Genomic DNA, 26388 nt, shown 5'->3' with positions numbered 1-26388 from the left:
GGGAAGAATACAGTCACCAAGAGGAGAAGAGGCTATGGAGTATGTCAGAGAGGGCTTTCAGGCGAAGTAGTGGGTGAGTTCCCAGGGTGTGGGGGCCCACTCCCTGGCTTGTGCCAGCTCCAAGCGTGCATGCCCAAGACTGCATTACATTTTCCAGTGGAGCAGTCTGGGGTTATAACTTGGGAGTTGTTCCTAATGGTGTAGACTCAAAGCTTGATTCTGGGAATTAAAGAATATCCTTTAATAAATTTCTAAATAAATAATAAATGATTTAACAAACTAAAGTAAGTCTGGTATTTGTAATACCACACCCTAATACAGTTAGGGGTTGTATAATATGTGATGTATTATTATTTTAAAATACAGATTGATTTACTTTACTATTATAATATTTCTTCCTTCCTTCCTTTTTCTTTTATCTTTCTATGTTCATGAGTTCTATTCACCAATAGTTTTTTTCTTTCTTTTCCTTGAACTTTATTAGTTCACCAGATTGTGCCTATCTACATCTACCCTGTAAAATAAGTTTTGTGCCTTGTCATCTTCTGAAACAATTTGTGTAACTGGGAACAATCAATTCCTTGAGAATTTGGAAGAAATATCCCAAGAATTTTCTAGAACAGTGCCTTTTGGATGACAATGATAAATTCTGATTAACATTTTAATTTTGCCTGTTGTTACTGATCTACTTAGGTCCCCATTATCTAAAATTTTTCAATTTAATATTTTAAATTTATTGGTATTAAGTTGAACATAGATTTCTTATTAATTCTTAAATCTCTATTATAACCGTAGCTGTTGCCTCACTCCCTGATTTTTTTTTATTTATAGCTTCTTTATTTTTTATTTTCTTCATCAGACTTGCTAAGTAGTTTTTAATTTATTAATCTTTCTGCTAGCTGTATAATCTTGGGCAATTCACTTAAATTCTTGGTTTCCTTCTTTAAAAAATACAGTATAATAATGGAAGCTATTTGTAGGGCTGTTAAAAGATTAATCCAGTTAATATATATAATGCTCAGAATAGTACCTGGGAAATAGTAAGCACCATATAAATGGTAAAAAAAAAAAAATGTTATTTAAGGACTCATCTTTGCTGAGTAATGATTTCTTCTTTTAATTTTTTAAGTTAAAAAAATATTTTATTTTTAAGTAATCTCTACACCCAACATGGGGCTCAAACTCACAACCTGAGATCAAGGGTCATATACTCCACCAACTGAGTCAGCCAGGCTCCCTCCCCTACTATTTCTCTTTTTTAAAAAATTTCTATTTCTTTAAGCATCTGTTTTCATCTTTAATTTTTTTTTTCTACTTGATTTGGAGGGGTTTTTTCTCTCCTTCCAAATTTTTAAGTTTAAACTTTTGTTCAATTCCTTTCAGCCTTGTTTACTTCCTAATACCTGCTTTAAGGCTCTGTATTTTCCTCAAAGGATCACTTTGCCATATGGTGAAACTCTGTGCATGACGACCTTAGTGTTTTGGGGTCTGGAAAGTTTGCAACACCTTTACCGTTTCTTCTCATCTTCTTTTCTCCACTGTATGAGTCCATTGTACACTAGGCCTGGTTGCCTCCACCTCCTTGGCCCTCTGGCCTCTGGCTCTGCACTGCCTCCCTCTGGCCACTGCCTTCTCGTCTTCCTCTGCAGGACCACACCACCCTCCTAATGTCCCCCTGACCTTGAGTTTCCTCTCCTCCATGTCATCATCCATGCACCTGCTGTGGGGACCATTTTAAAAATGCAAATTTGATCATATGACCCTTCTGCCTAAAAGGCATCATGGCCCCCTTCCAGTCACACAAAAGTACTTGTGTGTTCCACACAGAGACTTCATCATCTAGGATTTGGACGCTTATCCAACTTTATTATTACTATTGTTGTCATTATTTGGCACTTTCCTCTATGAAACCACTATGGTTGTGTTAGGCTTACTTATTCTCTGGGCCCCAGAAACAAAACATATACTTTCACATATCTTTGCCCACATTTATATATATATATATATGTGTGTGTATATATATATATGTATATATACATATACATATATATATAATACATATGTATCTATGTATATAAAATACATATGTATATTATATATATATTACGTCTATATAATATATATAGACAATTTTCTTGTAAGGATGTGCTTTGTCATTCTTCTCTTCTATGGTTAAATATAATATAATCAATATAATCAATGTAATCAATGTAATCAATAATAGAATAGAATAGAATAGAATAGAATATATAATAAATATAATATAAATTTTTTTTCTGGAGAATTCCAAGTTATATTTTAAGTCTCAGGTCTAGTTAGGATTATCCCGTCAGTGAGGTTCTTGCTAACCATTGATTTCCTCCCCTCATTTAGGATTAGGTGACCCTGCATGCCCTCCCTGTTCATTAATCATAATGTGTCATATTACTACAGATATATTCTCATATGATTTCTCCCACAAAAGTTTGTGAGTTTCTTGTGGGCAGAGACTGGCTCTGATTATTTTTGTAGTTCTAGCACCTAGTACAAATGTCCAGGTACCTAATGAATGCTCAATAAATATTAGCTGAAAAATCATCAAATAATGAGCAAATGAGAATGCCATAATTTTTTCTGTAAACATTTCAGGTAATGAATGAATTTGATCCTTTGCCTGGGTTAGGTTAGGTTTGTTATGATTAAGAAAATTAGTCCTCATCCATAAATAACATTTACTGAGCTGTGCATTGCTATAGAGCATTACATTGTCAGAAAAGTCACATGGTTGTGTTTATGAAGATGAGATCATTTGACCTACCCCCATGTATCAAAACCAGTAACCTCATAGTTTTTCTATTATTACTTAATTAACAATATTGTTCTCATACTTCATGATGATGATGAGGAAACCTACTAAATTCAGGAATGGAGGGAGGGATGGTTGCATTTGACATTTTTCTAGCTTCCTCAGAGTGCTAGTAGTTAGAGGTTAAAGAAGTTATATAGATTTTGCTTTTGAACTTTCCATGGTCAGTAGAAGATCTTTCAGTTAGTTACCTGGTCCTGAGTCATTAGAGCCCTGCCTGGATTTGCTCATCATATACATAGCTCTGCTCTCATGGTATCCACTTTCTCTAAAGTACCCCTTTAAAGGAGTGAGGCATTTCATATCTGCTTCTGTCCTGCTCTCTGTATTTCCTTCTAATAGCTTTAGGAAAATGTCTGAAATCCATGCTGTTATTTGTTAAATAAATGTTAAGTGGAGCACAGGGTGCCAGATGGTGAGTCTTGGTTCAACAAAGGACAAGAGAAATTGAAACAGAGTAGTTTATTACTCACAGGTACTGGAGAAAGTGCATAGCATACCTCTATGGGCCACATGGGGAGGTCAAGGCAGAGTGCAGACAGAGAGAGGCAGGATCTGGGGTGCATGCCTTTGTTAGGTCTGTGGGTTAAATGCTCTGAGGCTCCTGGGCTATAGTCAGGTTGGTCAATACAAACCAAAACAGCAGGGTTTTGGTAAGACTGAGGGGGTTTTATCTAGGATGCAAAGAAGAGGAAGGCTCTGGGGAGCAAAGGAGACTTTATACCAGGGCTGTTGGGGAAATCATATCAGGAGCTCACATTTACTTGTGACTCTGTGGCTGTTGTCTAGAACATGAACTTTCACAAGGGCCTAGTGTCAGTGTAAGGTCCCTATAAGCTATTTAGCCACACAGAATTGACGCTGAGGCAGCAACACCATGGAGGAGCTGAGCTAAACTGACAGACATCTACCGAAATAAAGCCATAAGTATACTGACCTATTAGAGAAAGCTTGATTGTATGGTTTTTTTTTTCCTTCCACTGGTATTTTACTTGTGCATTTTTTACTATACATAGTCAGCGTATTATTCTTCCAAAAGGACCCCAGAATGGAAGACTTTTGTCATATTTTCTTAGTGACAATTGTCTTGTAAGGATGTGCTTCTTCATTCTTCTGTTCTATGGTCAAAGTATTTTAGTTTTTTCAGGAGAGAGCAGGTTAGTTATAATAGGGTACATTCCAATAAGCTGAATTGCTACATGGATTCAAAGCCTTTCATAAGAAAAATTCTCTGCAGTTGAAAGACTTCAAAACCTCAGGAACAGATATAATGCTTTCAGCACAGTGCCTGGTACATAGTAGGTATTCAATATTATTTTAGAATCGTATGGATAGTTTGAAGGTACAATCACTTAACTTGAATCGGAACAGCTCTCTCAAAATTTAGCTGCTCATTCTCTGCATGAATAAATGTGTCTTTAAAAATAGAAAACATAAAATCATAACTGAGAAGTGTCCTATTACTCATTCCCTGAATCCTCAAGGACCCCCTTCGTCATATGTGTGACATTTTTGTGGTCAAAAGGCTGCTGGTGGGCTGGCAGATATGCTGTCAGACTGGAGGTTGGAAGGTTTCCCTGCAGGCTGTTATAAAATGTCAGAACTGACACATCTCCAGAGGAGATTTTGAAGTAAATGCAAAAAAGCTATTTTTCAATTATAAGGCTTAAAAACACATTGAATTTATACATTTTATGATTTTAAGATCCAAATGGTTCATTATGAAATGTGACTTAGAATATTATTTGATTAGCCAGATAATTTCATACAAGCTGCTGTTTGTTTTTTAAATTTATTATTATTTTTTGTTTAACATTCTCTTTATTGCTCCTTTGCTTCCAAACCCTTAAATAGAAGAATGAATTCATATACCCTAGGGTACAAAGGAAGTAGTTCATAGGGACCCTTTTCAAGTCAGTAATTATTCTGAAGTTTCATTTTTTGTCTTAAAAATTCAGTTGGATATATGATTTTCCCTAATATACTGCTTATTTTAATAGTAATGTTTTAAATTGCTTTAAATCAAATAAAAATAGGACCTTAAAAATAATTCAGGATTCTCCAGTTGTCTCATGTTCTGCACCCTCTGCTCCCAGCCCATAGCTGAGCAGGACAAGAAGTATGCATACTTCAGAATACCCAGCAGAAAGGAGACAGAATGGCAGACTAGTATAAAGACCACGTTTTGTAGAATGCAAAACATTATTCTTCTTTTCTACACAGCTTACCTCCTGATCTCTCCCAGGACCAGACCTTCAAGAAGTCCCTGTCCTTGGAGCATGCACTGTGTCATACCTTGCCAGCAGCTCCCGGTGTCTCCCACTCCACTGCAGCCTGGCAGGCTGTGTCTTGGATGACCACCTGTCATTCATCCTATCTGAAGAGGAGAAATGTTTAGATTTGGGGTCTGTGGTGGTCTAGATCATGTTCTGCCACCACCTCACAGTTAAACATCGAGGGAACCAATTGCTTCTGGGACTCTACTTGCCTCTTTTGCAGAATTAGTGCATGGGTTGAAATTAACATACAAAATCGCTTTCATGCACAACTTTACATGATTTCCTCTCCAGTTACTGACACTGTAGCCTTAAAAACTTCTACAAACAAGAGTGGGCAGCCAGAGCTGTGGTGAATGGCTGAGGAAAAAGGTGGGCTTCATTAGTATAAAGACAGAGAACTGGAGGAGTTGAGATTTAGTGGCTTTAGAAATTGAATGGAAACAAACAATGTAAACACAGAAAAGAATAGCCTCTCTCTCAAAAGGAAAGGCTGAATAAATGTTTCTGGCAACTCTAGTTGCATTTCCATTTCAACGTTGGCATATTCTGTAATTTCAGAGAGTCAACCTGAAAGGTGCCCAGGACAAATTTGAAGGAATAAGTAATTCAATTGATCAGTGGGCAAAAATATATTCTAGGGATGATGAAAAACTACTGGTTGGAATATTTGGCAGAAAATGCCAATACAGGGGCTTGAAAAATGTTAATGTCATGTCTTCTAAAGAGATGGGAGTGGGAAAGGGAAGGAGGAAGTGAACGAGTTTCCAGATCCAAAGTCTTATTCTTGTGGTAGTATTTATCTCAGTGGCATGATACGATCTCCAACTATATCAAATTACTGTTCATTATTTATAGGAGAAATGATATAAAAATGAAAACGGTATTTCTTAATTTGCCACAGAATTTGTGACTGGAAACAAAAGGTGCTGAACGTCCCTCCATTTTGTCCTGTGTTCTCTCTCTTCTGTTCGTAATATCTCTTATTTCGCATCTTAGAAACAATGAGAAGCAAAGACATAAATCCTCCCCACCTTCTTTTCCTCTGTAGTAGGTCTCCCTGGTCATTCCTGCCCCTCTTTTCAATCTATTTTCTTTTCAATTCCTTTTTGTCCTTCACCTTCTCTTGAACTCATTAATCATATTGCCCTATTGGTGTTTTTGCTCTTATATAGTTGTTCTTCCTTCAACTTGAAATCCCCCATTCCCAACCCCTGTCCTGGCTGTGCCCATTTCCCATGGATCAGGTCTCAGCTCAAGGTAACTTCCTCGGAGGGACCCTCCTTGGCTACCCAGTGAATTCAGCCCCAGTCACTTTCTGTACCACTCTGACAACAGGCTTGGTTACACACAGACCCAGGTTAGGGCTGTCAAGATTCTCCGTAAGATACTGTAAGACTCTGTATAGTAAATGCATCATTATCTGGATCAGATGGGGTTTTTGACTCTGCACCCCTACCCCCTGTCCTGGCCCTGATTTTGGCTTGTTGAACAGGCCTCTATCCACCCAGCTGTCTGCACTGACCACTATCACCCCTATACACACACTCCCCAGTACCAATCTCCAACCTTTCATAAACCAGCCTGGCTCTCCTGGGGAAGAAGTAGAGATGAGGCTCTCACCACTGGATCCTGGAACCTGATTTCTTGGCATTCTGCTTATACCTCCTCAATTTATGCTGAGCCCCCCTGTTCAGAGGCCCCAGTCATATATTGGTCCATGATTCAGGCTTCATCAGGGCAGATTTATTCTGTCTTTACAGGCAGCAGGTGTCAGGGATGACTTCTGAACTTGTAATGAATTAGGGTGACCTTTTACTCAGTTTCATCACTTTCTCAGAGACTTAGATTTCCTTAACCATGGTCATATTATAAGTGACCTCAGAACAAAATCAGACTGGAGATGGTGAGGAGGAGGAGTCCCAGGGGGCTTGGGTGAGGGGAATGGCTCCCTCCCTAGGCAGCCCATAAAAGGCTGTTCTGCTTTTAGCCAGACAATGTTGCAGAACTCTAAAAAATTCCCAATGATTAATTAGTCATTGTTTCATCCACAGCTCTTAAACCAGTGAAGCCCGTATAGTGCCCTGGCTTCTGCTCAATGAAATACGGCCCGTGGCATTTATTACAAGCATTAACAGTAATTTACCCTTCATTAATCAGAGCAGTCAGCTACAGCTCTTTTCAGTCATGCATAATACTTACTTTCCTAGTTGGCTGGAATATTTTATCCATCCATTAGTTTCAGAGGCTCTGCAAACAGCTTGTAAATTTAGACAGGGCCCCAAATCCTGAACAGTGCAGTGCCCTTTTTATGGCTAATTTATGGCCCATGTTTATATTTGTGCCAAGACTCAGGATTTCCCACTGATCAAAGTTTGAAATATGTAGCCATAAACTCTGTTTTTGTATTGGTGCATCAGATGAGAGGGAACCTGTCGTTTTCTCCAACACTGCCCTTTATGGTGTTCTTCTTCAGAGCTCATGTGATCATGTGTAAGAGCAGCATCAGTACTAACTTCCCTGGAATCAGATATTCAATTTAATAGGCTATGGGGAGAAGTCTTCTCTGTTCTGTGTATTTGTTTTGGATTCCTATTGAAGGGGTGTTTGTGGAGAGTTGAAGACATCTTCAATTCCATAGCATCATTTATACATGGAGATTCATTTTTTTCAAATTCATATCCTTATGGGTTTATCTGGTTTAAAAAACAAACAAGCCAATGGAGTGCATGGGTGGCTCAGTTGGTTAAGCCTCTGACTTCAGCTCAGCTCATGATCTCCTGGTTCATGAGTTCAAGCCCTGTGTCAGGCTCTGTGCTGACAGCTCAGAGCCTGTAGCCTGCTTCAGATTCTGTGTGTGTCTCTCTCTCTGCCCCTCTCCTGCTCGTGCTGTCTGTCTCTCACTCTTTCTCTCTCAAGAATAAACATTAAAAAAATTTAAAAAGTAAAAAAAAAAGAACAAACAAGCCAAGTTTAAAAATGGGCATTAAGAACAGTATGTACAAAATTACTGAGAAGACACTAAGCACAATTTTATGGAATTCAGCAAGATATTCTTCTGGAACTTGGGCCTACCTGGGTTGCATTTATTGTCACGATCTTGTGTTCTGAGATGTACAGAATTGTTCACCTCCTCTAATTTAGATTTTCTATCTTACAGAGTTTTAAATTGCCCTGGGTCCCCACCAGTCACTCTAATTTAATGTGTATTAAATTGCACTCTCTAAGCTCAATCTCATGTGGTTAAAACCAAAATGTAAACCAAAATGATTTATTTCAGTTCTATTGCCCTCCTGATTGACTCATTTGGATTCCCATTTTTTTTAATGCAGAATTGAAATCAAGATAGAGACTTGAGTCCAAGAAAAGTCTAAAAGTAAGTGAGTATCAGTGATATGACCTGTGTTCACATAGAAGAATCAAAGAAATCTTTTTTATTTAAAAATCCTGCATAATACTAAAATTTTCAGTTGCAATGTAACATGCACTAATTTTAGTAAAATGGCACCAGGCAGTGGATTCTTGCTTGTTTTTGCTAAATGAATAATGTGAGATATTCTGGAGATTAGTGGCATACAATGTGCCATAGAATGTGTAAGGGAAACTACATATGTTATGTTTTCCTCTAGGAGTTGCATATAAGTCATCACCTGGACAGCAAGATGAAGCAGATCCCAGATGGTTAGGTCAACAGTTGTGAGGACTGCCCCTACTGAGGAGCCTGACTAAAGACAGATGCCTTTGTTGGTGAACTGTGGTTCTTGTTCCGTATCTCTCAAAACAGACAGGGGCCAAATGTGGCCAGTCATAGTCTTGGAAGTCCCAAAGGCTAGTTAAAATAAGAAGGCCATGGTGGGTGCTGCAGCTGGTCTAAGAACCTGAAAGTCTAACCACTATGAAAAAATGGATTTCAACTCATATAGCAAAAGAATTTTCAAAGGAAATATTTTACAAGTTATTTTGGAATGAGTCTTTGCTAATCCCGTAGACTTTTTATACCAATATGTCTCTATGCTCTGTGATCAGCACATATCTTTTTACAAAGATGATGGGCAAGGTTGTTCCCATGTACAGGCTGTGTCATTAACTGCCTGTAATTTTCTTTCCTTTTTTGGTTTCTTTGGCTTTCAACTTTTTGTTTTTTTCATCTACATTCTGAATTCATAAAGATGGCTTATAGTAATGACTACATTCATTTTATTATGTTATAAGATATGCAGAGTCAGTTCTTGGACATAGTCTATTGTTTTATGGGTGAATTCAACAGCTATAGCATGAAAAAAATTACTTGGGATTTATTAGCAAAGAGACAACTGTAGCTCCTTTATCATAAGTTGAAAAATGGAAAACCTTTCTTAATGAATCTAGATGACACATTAAAGAACCTTCAGGAGAGATGTCTGCTAGGCCTGTGGGTGAGAGTAGCAGGAACTGGAGGCCTGACCTTGAATTGCTACTGTCTTCTCTCTCCAGAAAATATAGTCTTAAACCCTCACTAATATCTGATTTTGCTTTTTGGCAAAGTAGAGATGTAGTTTTAAGTGGTTTTAAGACAAGAGGCTACACAGAGATTCAGAGAAGAGTGTGGATTTTACTAGTTCCTGTAAGAGAGAGAAATCATGTAACAAGATACAAAGGATTTCATAAGGGAACAGTCTGGGTTGACTAAAATCGTTTGCATTCTTCCAAGGTGGCTTGCAGTCTTTTGGATGCCCTTATTTAAAAAAAGATTTGAGTGTGTAAATGCAGATCATGGCTTTAGAGATGATCTGCACAAGGCTCCATGTCATCCTCAATTTTGCTATCAAGCAGTTCATTGATACTTAATCATCGTGCTTCCACAAAATACTATTTACTTAACATTCCCAAAGTGTTGTGAGTCTTCATGAACAACCAGCTGACTACCATAGAGGTAGATTTTGGGTTCCTTGGATTTGGCTTAGCTTGTGTTTCTTTATTTGTTGCCTAAATTATTATGTCACATACATTCAAAAGCCCCAACACTTTTGTCCAGTTTCTTAAGCTGACTGACATTCTTTCAGAACTCAGTTCATAATGAAAACCTCTACATAGTTTATGTGCAAGTAAATTAATTTTACTGTTAAATCCAAACCTCAGATTAGGTCAGGTTTTCTGCATTTGCTCTTCCAAACAAAATGTAAATACCTGACTCCTTAATTAATTTTGATAACACAGTTTCCTAGGGACCAGCAGGAAAAACAAAAACGACAGTAATGGTAACATTAATAACTATAGACTGACTTTGTATTTAGAGCATTTTCCATTGGGACATATAAAATGTATTTTTACAAGAAAGATCATTTTCGGATCCAATTTCAAAACATCCTGATTCTGCCCTGTGTAATTTTACAGAAGCATATTGTTATTCCCAGAGATTTAACCTTCTTTCAATTTTATGTGTTTTTTCCCCAAAAGCTGTAATATTTCTTTAAAAACTCATCAAAAGAAAAGAAAGAAAGAGGAATCATAGGAATTATTGGAAAAACCTGTTTATTGTATTTTTTTGAAAAAGACTCTAATTCAATATTATTGACTACTGCTATTGGTTATACTGATACATTTGTGTTTTTTGCCATTCCATTATAATCTATGTTCAATGCTGTTTATGAATGCACACAGATATTATTATGAATTATTTACTTAACAAAACAAGTAAAATTTATGCCTATTTTACACTAAATTTGCATATTCCTCACTTTCTGGAATATTAATTCCTATGTTTCAAGGTCTTCAGAATTAAATATGTGGTAAAATATAATACTATGAATGTCATGACAATATCATTTGTCAGTGTACATTAGTCTTATTCCCAAACTTCCTTCTAGGAAAATGTAGGCTGCTGGCAATTACATATAATATAATTTTGTGTTTCATCGATTTAGCCAGCTCAGCCTTAACTTTATTCAATTTGCTTTCTTACCATTAAGTTCTATCCTCATTCTTTGGAACTGTCTTCCTGTCTCCGCCTTAATTCTTCAGGCTCCTAGGGAATCCTGAGGTGGTTTTTACTTCTCTCTCTTGGCGCCTGTGCATTTTTTCTCACTCAGTTTCCATGCCCCATGTGTTATTGAACCCAGTGACAGTATAAATCATGATCTCTCTCCATGATCGTTTTTCTTTTCCTTTACTTTAACCATGAATGAATGGCTTTATCACTTTTAAGGATTCTTGAACTAGCACATCAATCAATCATCAAATATTTATTAAATTTTATTATGAGCTCAGCGCTTTGCTGGAACTTTACAAGTATATAATAATATTTCATCTTATACCTTCTATTTACTTTTATATCTTGGGGAGCCATTTGTTATTTTTGTATGGTATGATATGATAAGTGCCTACATTTTACAGATTGAGTACTAAAATATAGTGGTATAGACTTTACCCTCAGCTCTAAACTTTATCGCTTTCTAAATCTTAGTTTTTCTTTCTATGTATGCAGTCACTCACTACATTAACATCCATCCTTCTTTTTCTTTTGTTTTCTGGCCAAATGCAAGGGATCATGCTTTTTTATTTCTACCTGAAAGGGCTCTATTCAAAGCCTCCCCCGCCCCCCCAGCCAAGTTACAGACAAAACTCACAAGTGTGGCCCAAACTCTTTGTTTTTCTAGGTCATGGTGCCCCTCATCCCCAGAAAATAGACCCTAACTACAAAACATATTCTTCTCTAGCCAGACCACAATCCACATCCCAGATGAGTTCCGGACAGAGCCCCTTGAGAAACCTGCACCTCCTACTCTCCCTGGCCAAGAGTCATCCCCCTCCCCATACTCCCATGGGTGCAACTGCAACCCTCTAACACACTTAAGAGGAAAAAAAACAAAAAACAAAAAAGCAAAAAATAAAACAATCAAACCCTTAAAAGGCCCAGCGCCACAGAAGCTCAGGGCCTACATTTCTCCTGATGTCTGGCTCCTCTCCTCCCTGGGAGAGTGAATCAACTCTGTCCTGCTTGCTGCTCTATTCTTGGTGCAATTACTTGCTGCTTGTGTCACATATCACCCTAACATTTTGGTGACCCTTATGTATGGGGACTGGCCATTACCTGCTGACTAGAATCCAACTCAACTAGATTTTTTTGTTGACTAATCTTGGGTGATTAGTCAAATTTTCATTTTTAAGAGGGCTCTTTGAGATCTTGAGCACTGGGAACAATCAACATGTGTTGGCCAATTCCCCATGACACGGTTCAAGCCCTAGTACTGGGCTCGGTCAACAATCAACTGATCAATCACTAGAGGGATGTCTCCTCTGGGTCTTTCTGCACTCTTGGGATCCTTGATCCTTCCCCCTCACATGGACCCTTGAGATTGGGTTATGCCCCTTTCTCTCAGGCTTCACATTGGTCAGGGTTTCATCTTTTCTTAGAATGCTGAGTCAAAATGTCTCTCTTCATGGTTTTCCCTTTGTTTCCAGTCCTCAAAACCTCCCTTCTTATTTTCCTAGATTTCCAAGTGGTAAAAATCTTGTCCACCCTTCCCAAGGGCTCCCCTCTGGGATGTCTTCTTAAAATCTCAAAAGACTAATTAAAACAAGGTATTTGGCCCAAATGTCTTATTTTCTATTATAATACAGCCTGGCCCCGATTTTAATTAGTGACCAGGGGGTCTGGCCAGAGAATGGCTCTCTTAACCACAATACTCTTTTCCAATTGAGTTTATATTTTTGTCACCTGGGTAAATAGTGTGAGGTTCCTCACGTCCAAGCTTTCTTTGAACCTGCTTATCATTCTGACCTTCCTCCTACTTGCCTTATTCTCCTTCCATCTCCCCAAGAGACCCTGCTCTCTCCCCAGTTCTCCTGACTTGGACTTCCCCCTGTCGACCAACCTCTGACTTTCCACCTGCCCACATTGGATCTTCCCTTGGTACTTCCACATACTCCTCCTCCTTCCCCTCAAGAGCCTTCAGCATCCCTTTCCCTTGCAGCCGTTGCCTCCACATCCCAATCCTTCTCCCACCCACACTCATTCTGGTCACCTTTATCAACAGATGCTCATTCTACCCAATTCCCTCTTTGTGAGGTGATTGGAGCAGAGGGCATTGTTCAGGTCCACATTCCCTTCTCCATGCCAGATCTTTCTCACATAGAATCTAAGCTTGGCTCTTTCCCAACTGATCTCTTTAGGTTCACTAAAGAATTTGAAGATGTCACTCTTTCCTATGATTTATCATGGAGCACCTATATCTTATTCTCTTCACCTGTACCACCCCAGAAGAAAAGACCAGAATTCTGTCCAAGGCTATTGAATATGCTGATGATTAGAACTACAAATAGCCTACACAATATGCCCCTAGCAATGAGGCAGTTTCCTTAGCTGAACCCACTTGGAATTACCAACACTCCTCTGGAGACAAGGTCAAATATGACCACATGGTCACCGGTCTTATAAAATGCAGCTTCTAAACAGGCCAGTTATGAAAGGTTAAAGGAAATCACCTAGAGATCAGATTAAAACCCTGGCCTTTTCCTCACTCACATCTCTGAGGCTCTTCAAAAATTCACGAACCTTGATCCTCACTCTTACGAAGCAAAATTGATCCTGGCTATGCATTTCAGCTCCTAGTCAGCCCCTGACTAGAAAGAAAGTTCAAAACCTGGATAAAGTTTCTCAAACCCCTCAATCTGAGCTATTGGACCTGGCCTTCAAGGCCTTTAACAACAGAGAAGAGGAAATCAAAGAGGAAAGGAGACCAAGAGATCAAAAATGATCTCAGGCTTATCAGCTCTTGGCTATTGCCCTTACTGGAGTTATTCTAGAGAAGTCTTACCCTGCTGGCTCGACCCATACATTCTACAAACTCCCTCCAGGAGCTTGTTACCCTTTCAGTAAGCCTGACCAATGGTCTAAACAATGTCCCAATAAAAACCTGCCACCTAAAACCCCATGTAAGGAGGCTGGCCCCTAGAAAAATGACTGCTCCACCCTCAAAGTAGGGGGGGGCCCTCAACTCCCAAAACCTGCCTTTGGAGCCCAAACAGGGGGTATCAGACATATTGCCAATGGAAGATCTCTTGGGACATCTTCAGGACACAGACTGACACACCCCAGGATTGGCAAAGGCTCCTGTCCATGTCATCTCTATGGCCGAACCCAGGGTAACTCTCTCCATTGAAGGTAAAAATGTATCATTTCTTATAGACATAGGAGCTACCTACAATGTTCTCCTAAAATTTTTAGAACCCTCTTTTCCCTCCCCCATCTCTGTTTTCAGGGTTGATGGTGTTGTTTCTCACCCTTCTGCTACCCTGCTCTTGTGATGTGTTTTGGGAGATAAAATGTTTAGCCATTCCTTTCTTGTTCTGCCACACTGTCCTGTCCCTCTCCTAGAATGAGACATTATGACCAAACTAGGGATTCACCTTCCTCTGGACCCCATACTTCCCTTAATCCAAGCTCTTGAAAATCTTTACTTAACCTACATACCCTGCTTCCACTTCACTCTCTCCAGTAATGACTTGGGTTTCCTCATCTGTATAGGACACCTCCAAACCAGTTAAGGCTACTCACTTCACCCCCATTACCAGATGCCTCAAGGATCCAACATTTTTCCTTTCAAAACCCCAATATCCTCTCAAACCTGAGGAGTTGCAAGACTTACAAACCTTAATTTTGAAATTCCTTTCCTCAAGTATATGAAAACCTACTAACTCTCCTTACAATACTCCAATTTTTCTAGTCAGAAAGCCAGATGGTTCTTATAGACTAGTTCAAGATCTCAGAATTATCAATGACACAGTTGTCCCCATCCATCCAATTGTCCCCAAACAATACACTCTTCTCTCCACCATTCTACCCCACTCACACACACACACACAATGTATTTTCCTTTCTTAGATCTTAAGGATGTGTTTTTCACTCTTCCCATCTTCCTCAAATCCCAAGAGCTTTTTACCTTCACCTGAACTGACCCCAACACCAGACACCCCTAACACTTTTCTTGGACAGTTCTCCCACAGGGTTTTAGGGATAGCTCCAACCTCTTTGGATGAGACATCATATCTCTCTAATCTATTCTTTCCAAATAGTGCCCTTCTGCAACATGTAGATGACCTTCTCCTCCATAGCCCTTCTTTGTCCACTTCTATTTCTGATACCATCACTCTCCTCACTTGCCTAAATAACAAAGGTTATAGACTCTCCCCCTCTGAAGCCCAACTTAATCAGCAATCTGTCACATACCTAGGAGTTTTTCTTATCCCAGAAAAACTGATCGTCCTGCATAGAACCCAACTCTCACACCTATTTTCTCTGCGGAATACTGGCCTTTCTCTGCTTATCCTCCACCTAGAAATGATACTGCACCCTCATATACCTAATTACTGACCTACACTTTCCCAACTCACTAGTCCTCATACCCCTAATGCAGACTGTAACAGGTACTCAAGGAAAACTCAGTCTTTTTTTTATCCCACATCCACAGAGCTCATCTTCCTCAGCATCCTTACAGAAATTGGGTTAAGCACAGGAAGAACAGCTTATTCCATCCATACATGGGAACTCTGTTTCCTTGAGTCAACAAGTAGTTGACTTGCTTTCCACACTCCAAACAGTATAGAGAGAGATTGATTCCCTGGAGGGAGTAGTTCTTCAAAATCATCAGGCTTTAGACCTCTTAACTACTAATGGGGTGGGGGAAGACTTATGCTTTACTAAAGGAAGAAGGTTGCTTCTACGTAAATGAGTCTGGCCAGGTCGTAAGCTTGATAAAATCATCAAAACAAAAACAATCTGGAACAATGTAAAAACTAGGGAGCTGATTGGTTTTCCTGGAAACTAGATATCTGGTCTTGGTTGTCATGGCTCACTCCTTTCCTAGAACCTTTGACAATTATTGGACTAGCCCTTATTTTGGGGCCCAGTATCTTAAATATTTAAATCTCTTTCATCTAGGACCAAATCTCAGCTCTTGGTAGTTCTCTAAGGTCTCAGCAAGGTCATAACTCAAGCCTTTCCTTTCAGGGCAGTTCCTTACCAGCATCTCCCTCCACTCCCATCTTTCTTGCAGCTGGATAGGGCAGCTCTACATCCCTACTCATCAGGAAGTAGTTACAGAAAAATGACCTTCGCCTATTTTCCCAATTAAGAATAATTTCAAATAAAGAGAGAAGGGAATGAAAGGGTTCTATCAAAGCCCTCTCCCAGGCAAGCTAAAGACAACACTGCAGGTGTCTTTACTTGGCCTTAACTCTTTGTTTTTCTAGGTCATGCTGTCCCTTGTTCTCAGAAAATATATCCCAACTACAAAACATATTCTTCTCTAGCCAGACTACAAACCACATCCCAGACAAACTCTTGACAGAGCCCCTTGAGAAAGCTACCACCTCCTGCTCTACCTGGCCAAGAGTCAACCCTGTACCATGGGCACAGCTGCGACCCTCTCACACTCTTAAGAGGGAAAAAAAACCAGAAAAACCCTTAAAAGGCCCAACCCCACAGAAACTCAGGGTGCACATTTCTTGTGATGTCTGGTCTTTCTCCTTCCTGGGAGAGTGAATCAACTCTGTCTTGCTTTTTGCTCTACTCTTGGTGCAATTCTTTGCTGTCTGCATCACCAGCCACCCTAACACTACCTAAATGTGAACTTTGATCTTGGGGCATTGGTCAGTATCCATCTTGAACTTCTAAAACACTTCTCTTCTGACAATGTTTAGAATTTTATTCCATGTCCAATTACACTCTTCTAATTTTGCCTGTTATTTTACTGCTGTCATACTTGAAATGTAGTTGGAAGAATTAGGCAAGAAATAAAATGCACATTTGTGTGTCTGAGAGACAGAATAGAGATGGGGAAAGGAGGGAGAATTGGGGAGAAAGGAAACTAAGTGGCAGCATAAGCTGAGCTGGCCAGTATTAGCTATTCCTTTTATATTCAAGGTGTGCATATTTGTATTTTGGTCACTATTTTTGCACTTATGCATTATGCAATTCAACAATTATTTATTAAGAGCATGTTATATGTTAGGAATTGTATTAGGCACCCCCTAGAATGAACATATGTAGTAATAGGGACCAACTTCATCCATGTGTAAAAGAAGTTTCTGATGAGCTATCAAGCCATGAAAAAACATGAAGGAAACTGAAATGCATATTACTAAGTGAAAGACATCAATCTGAAAAGTCTTAACACTGCATGATTCCAACTATATGACATTTTGATAAAGTCAAAACTGTGGGAACAATGAAAAAACCAGTGGTTCCCTGGAGTTGAGGGAGAGGGATGAGTAGGCAGAACACAGAGGATCTTTAGGGCAGTGAAGCTACCTTGTATGATATTATAAGGATGGACACATGCCATTATACAATTGTCTAAACCCATCGATTGTACAACACTGAAAGTGAACAGTAATGTAAACTATGGATTTTAGGTAATTACTATATCTATGTAGGTTCATAAAGTGTAACAAAGGTACCATTATGGTGGAGGATGATGGTAGTGGGGGAGGGCATGGATATGTGGGGATCAGGGGATATACGGGGAATCTCTTACATTTTAATTACTTTTGCCATGAACCTAAAAATTCTGTAAAAATAAAATTCTTCATAATAATAACAAAAATTTCTTCAGGAATTTTTAAAAACCTTTATATTTATATATCATTTACAATTTACCATTATATATATATATTTATATTTATATTCATATTTATATTTATATTTATATATATTATATATCATTTACAATTTACCATTTTAACCATTTTCAGTGTAAAATTCAAAAGCCCTAACTACATTCACAATATATGTAACTATCACCAGTATATATTTCCAAATTTTTCATCACCTCAGACAAAAGTGTCATATACATTAAGCAATTTCCTTTTTTTTTCTTTTTTTAAAGATTTTATTTTTAAGTTAACCCCACATCCAATGTGGGCTTTGAACCCACAATACTCAAGAGTTACATGCTCCACCAACCAAGCCAGCAAGAAACCCCCACATTAACTAATTTATATATTTTTTAAATAATAATCTATTTTCTTCACCTGATTTCCCATAACCCTTTGTCCATGTTTTCCATTAGCTCTTTCAATATATTTAAGATAGCTGATTAACATGTGCCCCTATTAATCAGCACTCCTGTACAATTTGGATAAATCCCTAGTAGTGCTATTGCTGGGTTGTAGGGTAATTCTATTTTTAAGTTTGTGAGGAAACTCCACACTATTTTCCAGAGTGGCCACACAAGTTTACATTCCCACCACCAGTGCAAGAGCATTCCTGTTTCTCCACATCCTCACCAACAATGTTTATAGCAGCACTTTCAACAATAGTCAAATTATGGAAAGAGCCCAAATGTCCACCAACTGATGAATGGATAAAAAAGATATGATTTATATATACAATGCAATACTACTTGGCAATGAGAAAGAATGAAATCCTGCCATTTGCAACAATGTGGATGGAACTGGAGCGTATTATGCTAAGTGAACTAAGTCAGTCAGAGAAAGACAGATTTCATGTTTTCACTCATATGTGGAACTTGAGAAATTTAACAGAAAACCACGGGGGGAAGGAAGGGGAAAAATAGTTTCAAATAGAGAGGGAGGAAAACCATAAGAGACTCTTAAATACAGAGAACAATCTGAAGGTTGATGGGGTTGGTAGGGGAGAGGGGAAAATGGGTGATGGGCATTGAAGACGGCATCTGTTGGGATGAGCAGTGGGTGTTGTATGTAAGCGATGAATCACAGGAATCTATCCACGAAGTCAAGAGCATACTGTATATACTGTATGTTAGCTAACTTGACAATAAATTATATTTAAAAAGTATAGCTGGTTAAAAAAACTTCTGTCTGATATCTGGGCTTCCTCAGAGGCAGTTTATGTCAATTTACTGAAACACTACATTGGCACAACTTGATTTGTTCCTTTGAATGGTTCATACTTTCTTGTTTCTTTGTCTTCCTTGTGATCTTTTTATTAAAAATTGGACTTTGGAACATATAATGTGCTAACTCTGTAAATCAGAATTCCTCCTTTCTTTGGTTTTGCTGTATTTTTTATTCTTGACAACTGTAGTGGCCCCTTTGTTTAGTGACTTTTCCAAACTGTTTTTGCAAAGACTGTGTTCCTTGTCATGTGTGCTATCTGAAGTCTCTGTTTTTTAGCCTGTGTTCAGCTAGTGATTTGACAAAGACTTCCTTAGACACCAGGAGGTTGAGACAGAGGGAGGGAGTGAAGGAGAAAGAGAGAGAGAGAGAGAGAGAGAGAGAGAGAGAGAGAGAGAGAACAAACTACTAAAAAAGCACCTACACAAGAAAAAAAAATAATAATAATAAAACAAATATCTCCCAATCTTTTCAGAGTCTGTTCTGGAATGTTTCTTCAATTACTTAGTAGTTTTGCAGAGCATAGAGATCAGCCCAATCTGAAAGTTTAGGGTCTTCTCAGGACTTCACTGAGCATGTGCATGTCTTTCCAAATCTTCTTATACACAGAGGTCTTTTGAGTGCCCCGATTTACCAAAGAAACTTTCCCCTAGCTCTTCCTCAGGGCTTTAAGTGGTTATTCCATGTCTTAATCATAATCTTTTGCTCCAGGCATCTGTGGATTATTAGCCTTCAGTATTTTTGAGCAATGCCCATAACTTCTCCAGCCTGAGTGAATTCCGGGTTTGGTGACACTGAGATGAGTACCTTGTGTACATCCTTCAAGTAGTTCGTAGGTAGGTTAGAACAGCTATGTAATAATTTGCTAATAAGATCTGCTCTACTTTTTCCAGAACCAGAGACCAAGTCCTACATACACTGGGAATGTGGGTGCCATCTTCATGACTGCCACCAAGCCAAGGAAGGGAGCAGGACAAAGGCAAGTAGAAATGTCACTAAACTGGGGTACCTGGGTGGCTCAGTTGATTAAGCATCTGACTCTTGGTTTCAGCTCAGGTTATGCTCTCATGAATTGTGAGACTGAGCCTTGCATCAGGCTCTGTGCGGACAATATGGACCTGCTTGGGTTTCTCTCTCTCTCTCTCTCTCTTTCTCTCTGCTCCTCCTCCCTACCCTTCTCTTTCTCAAAAAGAAAAAAGAAAAGAAAAAAAATTACACTAAACTGTCTTATCATTTTAAGTTGTCATTTTCATGGTTGTTGCAAACCACTGACTAGTTTCTAGAGTTCTGAAAAAGTTGGTTCTGAAAATTTCTTTCCATTTCTTCCTTCCTTCCTTTTCTTTCTTTCTTCTTTCTTTCTTTCTTTCTTTCTTTTCTTCTTTTTCTTTCTTTCTTTCTTCTTTCTTTCTTTCTTTCTTTCTTTCTTTCTTTCTTTTTTCTGAATATACAATTTAGTTAGACACATTGGTAACACACTCCATAATATTTTATTTAACTGTTATGACATTTTAAGAGATAAGAATTATTGCTTACATGGGGCAAATGAAGAAACAAAAATACTTGCAAAAAAATTGACAATATATTTAATGAAAGTGCTTTATATAATAATTTATTTTTTAAATTTACATCCAAGTTAGTTAGCATATAGTGCAACAATGATTTCAGAAATAGATTCCTTAATGCCCATTACACATTTAGCCCATCTGCCCTCCCACAATCCCTCCAGCAACCCTCTGTTTGCTCTCTATGTTTAACGGTCTCTTACATTTTGTCCCTTTCCTTGTTTTTATATCATTTTTGCTTCCCTTCCCTTATGTTCATCTGTAAATTATCTTAAATTTCTCATATGAGTGAAGTCATATGGTATTTGTCTTTCTCTGACCGACTAATTTCACTTAGCACGATACCATCTAGTTCCATCCACACAATTGCAAATTGCAAGATTTCATTCTTTTGGATTGCTGACTGATACTCCATTGTGTGTGTGTATATATAGATATCTATATCTATATCTATATCTATCTATCTATCTATCTATCTATCTATATATATATATATATATACACCTTTATCTGTTCATCAACATTTGGGTTCTTTACATACTTTGCCTATTGTCAATAACACTTCTATAAATATTGGGATGCATGTGCCCCTTCGAAACAGCACACATATATCCCTTGGATAAATACCTAGTAGTGCAATTCCTGGGTCATAGGGTAGTTCTATTTTGAATTTTTTGAGGAAACTTCCCACTGTTTTCCAGAGTGGCTGAACCAGTTTGCATTCCCACCAGCAGTGCAAAAGAGATCCTCTTTCTGTGCATCCTCACCAACATCTGATGTTGTCTGAGTTGTTAATGTTAGCTATTCTGACAGGTGTGAGATGGTATCTCATTGTGGTTTTGATTTGTATTTCCCTGATGATGAGTGATGTTGATCATTTTTTCAGGTGTCGCTTGGGCATCTGGATGTCTTCTTTGGAGAAGTGTTTATTCATGTCTTTTGCCCATTTCTTCACTGGATTGTTTGCTTTTTTGGCGTTGAGTTTGATAAGTTCTTTGTAGATTTTGGATACTAACCCTTTATCTGATATGTCGTTTGCAGATATCTTTTCCCATTCCCTTGGTTACCTTTCAGTTTTGCTGATTGTTTTTTTTCTCTGTGCAGAAGGTTTTTATTTTGATGAGGTCCCAATAGTTCATTCTGGCTTTGTTTCCCTTGCCTCCAGAGACTTGTTGAGTAAGATGTTGCTGTGGCCAACATCAAAGAAGTTTTTGCCTGCTTTCTCCTCAAGGATTTTGATGGTTTCCTGTCTTACGTTTAGGTCTTTCATCTACTTTGAGTTTATTTTTGTCTATGGTGTTAAGAAAGTTATGTATGGTGTTAAGAAAGTGTTCCATTTTTCTGCATGTTGCTGTCCAGTTTTCCCAGTACCACTTGCTGAAGAGACTGTCTTTATTCCATTGGATATTCTTTCCTGCTTTGTCAAAGATTAGTTGGCCATACATTTGTGGGTCCATTTCTGGGTACTCTACTCTGTTACATTGATCTGATTGTCTGTTTTTGTGCCAGTACCATACTGTCTTAATGATTGCAGCTTTGTAATACAGCTTGAAGTCCAGGACTGTGATGCCTCCAGCTTTGGTTTTCTTTTTCAAGATTGCTTTGGCTATTCAGGATCTTTTCTGGTTCCACAAAAATGTTAGGTTTGTTGTAGCTCTGTGAACAATGCTGCTGTTATTTTAATAGGGATTGCATTGAATATGTAGATTGCTTTGGGTGGTATCTACATTTTAACAATATTTGTTCTTCCTATCCAGGAGCATGGAATACTTTTCCATTTTTGTGTCTTCTTCAATTTCTTTCATAAGCTTTCTATAATTTTCAGTGTATACATTTTTCACCCCTTTGGTTAGATTTATTGTTAAGTATTTTATGGTTTTTGGTGCAATTGTAATTGGGATTGATTCCTTGATTTCTCTTTCTGTTGCTTCATTTTTGTGTATAGGATTGCAACAGATTTCTGTGCATTGATTTATATTCTGCCACTTTGCTGAATTCATGGATCAGTTCTAGCAGTTTTTGGTGGAATCTTTTGGGTTTTCCATATAGAGTATCATGTCATCTATGAAGGGTGAAAGTTTGACCTCCTCCTGGCTGACTTGGATACCGTTTATTTCTTTATGTTGTCTGATTGCTGAGGCCAAGACTTCCAATGTTATGTTGAATAACAGTGGCGAGACTAGACAGCCCTGTGTTGTTCCTGACCTTAGGGGGAAAGGTCTCAGTTTTTCCCTATTGGGGATGATATTAGCTGTGGGTCTTTCATATATGGCTTTTATGATCTTGAGGTATGATCCTTCTATTCTTACTTTCTTGAGGGTTTTTATACAGAAAGGATGCTGTATTTTGTCAAATGCTTTTTCTGCATCTTTTGAGAGGATCATGTGGTTCTTGTCCTTTCTGTTATTGATGTGATGTACCACATCGATTATTTTGTGGATTTTGAACCAGCCCTGCATCCCAGGTATAACTCCCACTTGGTTGTGTTGAATATTTTTTTATGTACTGTTGGATCCAGTTGACTAGTGTCTTGTTGAGAATTTTGGCATCCATGTTCATCAGGGATATTGGTCTATAGTTCTCCTTTTTATTGGTGTCTCTGTTGGGTTTTGGAATCAAGGTAATGCTGGCTTCATAGAAAGAGTTTGGAAGTTTGCCTTCCATTTCTATTTTTTTGGAACAGTTTCAAGAGAATAGGGGTTAACTCTTTTTTAAATGTTTGGTAGAATTACCCTGAAAAGCCATTCGGCCCTGGACTCTTGTTTTTTGGAACATTTTTTATTACTAATTAAATTTCTTTACTGGTTATGGGTCTGTTCCAATTTTCTATTTCTTCCTGTTTCAGTTTTGGTAGTGTATATGTTTCTAGTAATTTGTTCATCTCTTCCCAATTGCCCATTTTATGGGTGTATAATTGCTTGTAATATTCTCTTATTATTTGCATTTCTGTTTTGTTGGTTGTGATCTATCCTCTTTCATCTTGATTTTATTTATTTGCATCATTTCCTTTTTCTTTTTGATCAAACTGCCTAGGGGTTTTATCGATTTTTTTTTAGTTCTTTCAAAGAACCAGCTTCTGTTTTCATTGATCTGTTCTACTGGTTTTTGGTTTTTTGTTTTTTTTGGTTTCGATAACATTGACTTCTTCTCTAATTTTTATTATTTCCTGTCTTCTGCTGGTTTTGGATCTTATTTGCTGTTCTTTTTCCAGCTCTTTAAGGTGTAAGGTTATGCTGTATATCTGACATCTGTCTTCATTCTTTAGGAAGGCATGGATTGCTATATACTTCCCTCCTATGACTGCCTTTGCTGTCAGAGGTTTTGGGCTGTGATGTTATAATTTTCATTGGTGTCCCTGTACTTTTTAATTTCCTCTTTAACTTCATGGTTAGACCATTCATTCTTTAGTAGGATGGTCTTTAGTGTCCTAGTACTTATCTTTCTACATTTTTTCTTGTGGTTAATTTTGAGTTTCATAGCATTCTGGTCTGAAAATATGCACGTTGTGTTCTCGATATTTTTTGTACTTGTTGAGGGCTGATTTGTGTCCCACTATGTAATCTATTCTGGAGAACGTGCCATGTGCATTGGAGAAGAATGTCTATTCTGCTGCTTTAAGGTGAAATGTCCTGAATATATCTGTTAAGTACATCTGGTCCAGTGTGTCATTCAAAGCCATTGTTTCCCTGTTGATTTTCTGTTTAGATGATCTGTCCATTATTATAAGTGGGGTGTTGAAGCCCCCTACAATTATGGTGTTATTATCAATGAGTTTCTTTATGTTTGTGGTTAATTGACTTGTATATTTGGGTGCTCTCACATTTGGAGCATAAGTGTTTACATTTGTTAGGTCTTCTTGGTGGACAGACTCCTTAATTATGATATAATGCCATTCTTCATCTCTTGTTACAGTCTTTATTTTAAAGTCTAGATTGTCTGATATAAGTATGGTTACTCCAGCTTTCTTTTGGCAACCATTAGCATGATAGATGGTTCTCCCTCCCCTTTTAATCTGAAGGTGTCTTTAGGTCTAAGGTGGGTCTCTTATAGCTTACAGATGAACCTTGTTTTCTTATCCATTCTGTTACCCTATGTCTTTTGACTGGAGCTTTTAGTCCAGTGATGTTTAGCATGAATACTAAAAGATAAGAATTTATTGCCATTATGTTGCCTGCAGAGTTGGAGTTTCTGGTGGAATTCTCTGGTCCTTTTTAGTAGATTTGTTGCTTTTTTCCCCCTTGTCTTTACTCCCCTCAGAGTCCCCCTTAAAATTTCTTGCAGGGCTGGTTTCATGGTCATGAACTCCTTTAATTTTTGTTTGGGAAACTTTTTATCTCTCCTTTTATTTTGAATGATAACCTTGCTGGATATAGAATATTGAATCATGTCTTGCCACTCCTTTCTGGTTTGCCAAGTTTCTATGGATAGGTCTGCTATGAACCTGATTTGTCTTCCCTTGTAGGTTAAGCACTGTTTTTCTCTTGTTGCTTTCATGATTCTTTCCTTGCCTGAATATTTTGTGAATTTGACCATGATATGCCTTGTTGATGGTTGTTTTTTGTTGAATCTTATGGGATTCCTCCTCTGTGCTTCCTAGATTTTTATGTCTGTGTCTTACCCCAGGTAAGGAAAGTTTTCCACTATGATTTGCTCACATAGACCTTCTACCCCTTTTTCTTTCTCTTCATCTCTAGGACCCCTATGATTCTGATGTTGTTCCTTTTTAATGAGTTACCGAGTTCTCGAAGTCTTAAATCGTGGTCTTTTGCCTTAGTTTTCCTCTTTTTTTTTCTGCTTCATTGTTCTTCATAAATTTGTCCTCTCTATTGCTGATACACTGTTCTGTTTCATCCATTCTTGCCACTGTGGCATCCATTCTAGATTGCAGCTCAGTTATAGCATTTTTTATTTCATCCTCACTACCTTGTACTTCTTTGATCTCTGTAGAAAGGGATTCTAATCTATTTTCAACTCCAGCTAGTATTCTTATTATCGTGATTCTAAATTCTGGTTCAGACATCTTAATCATATCTGTGTTGATTAAGTTCCTGGCTGTTACTTCTTTCTGTTCTCTCTTTTGGGGTGAATTCCTTTGTTTTGTTATTTTGAAGGAAGAAAAGGGATTAATAAGGTAAAAAAAATAAAATTTAAAAATTAAAGACAAGACATACAAAATTAAATAGAGGATGCTGGATATTAGGTGTGTTTTGGTCTTTAGGTGTGTTTAGGTTTGTTGAAAAAAGCTTGATAGATTAGAGAATAAAGGGAAAGGTAATGAAAAAAAGGATAAAAGAAAAAAAGGGAACACGTTTGAGAATTTGAAAAAATGAACACAATAAAATAGAATAAAATTAAATTATTGAAGTAAAAAGAATTTAAAGAATTTAGCAAAAAAATATAGCAGAAAATAAATAAAGAAAAATATTTTTAGTAAAAATGGAAAATAAAAAAAAAGTTTCTCTTCCTGTATTCAAGAATAAGAATTCAAGAATAAGAAAAGGAAAAAAAAAATAGATGGAGCAGTGATCAGACTGAAATATGATTGAAATTACATCAGTTTCTCCTAGAAATCAAACTATGAAGCACTTTATAGTCCATAGTCTAAGCAGGTGGACAGACTTGTATTCCTGAAAAGCAAGGTTGGCCCAGTTGGGCAGGGCTTAGTGTAACGACTCTATTCTCCACTAGATGGCACTGCTTAGTTTACTTTGGTGGATTGCTGTGGCATGTCTAGGCATGTATGCCCAGGCATGGGAGGGATGAAAATGGCATCACCCAGCTACCCAGTCTCTAGTTTTAGAACTCTGCTCTCCTGGACAGGCAATCGAGCACCCCTCCCTTGTCTCTG

The sequence above is a fragment of the Panthera onca genome, chromosome A3 (assembly GCF_046562875.1).
Source record: "Panthera onca isolate mPanOnc1 chromosome A3, mPanOnc1 haplotype 2, whole genome shotgun sequence".
NCBI lineage: Eukaryota > Metazoa > Chordata > Mammalia > Carnivora > Felidae > Panthera > Panthera onca.
This window is presented reverse-complemented; position numbering follows the sequence as displayed.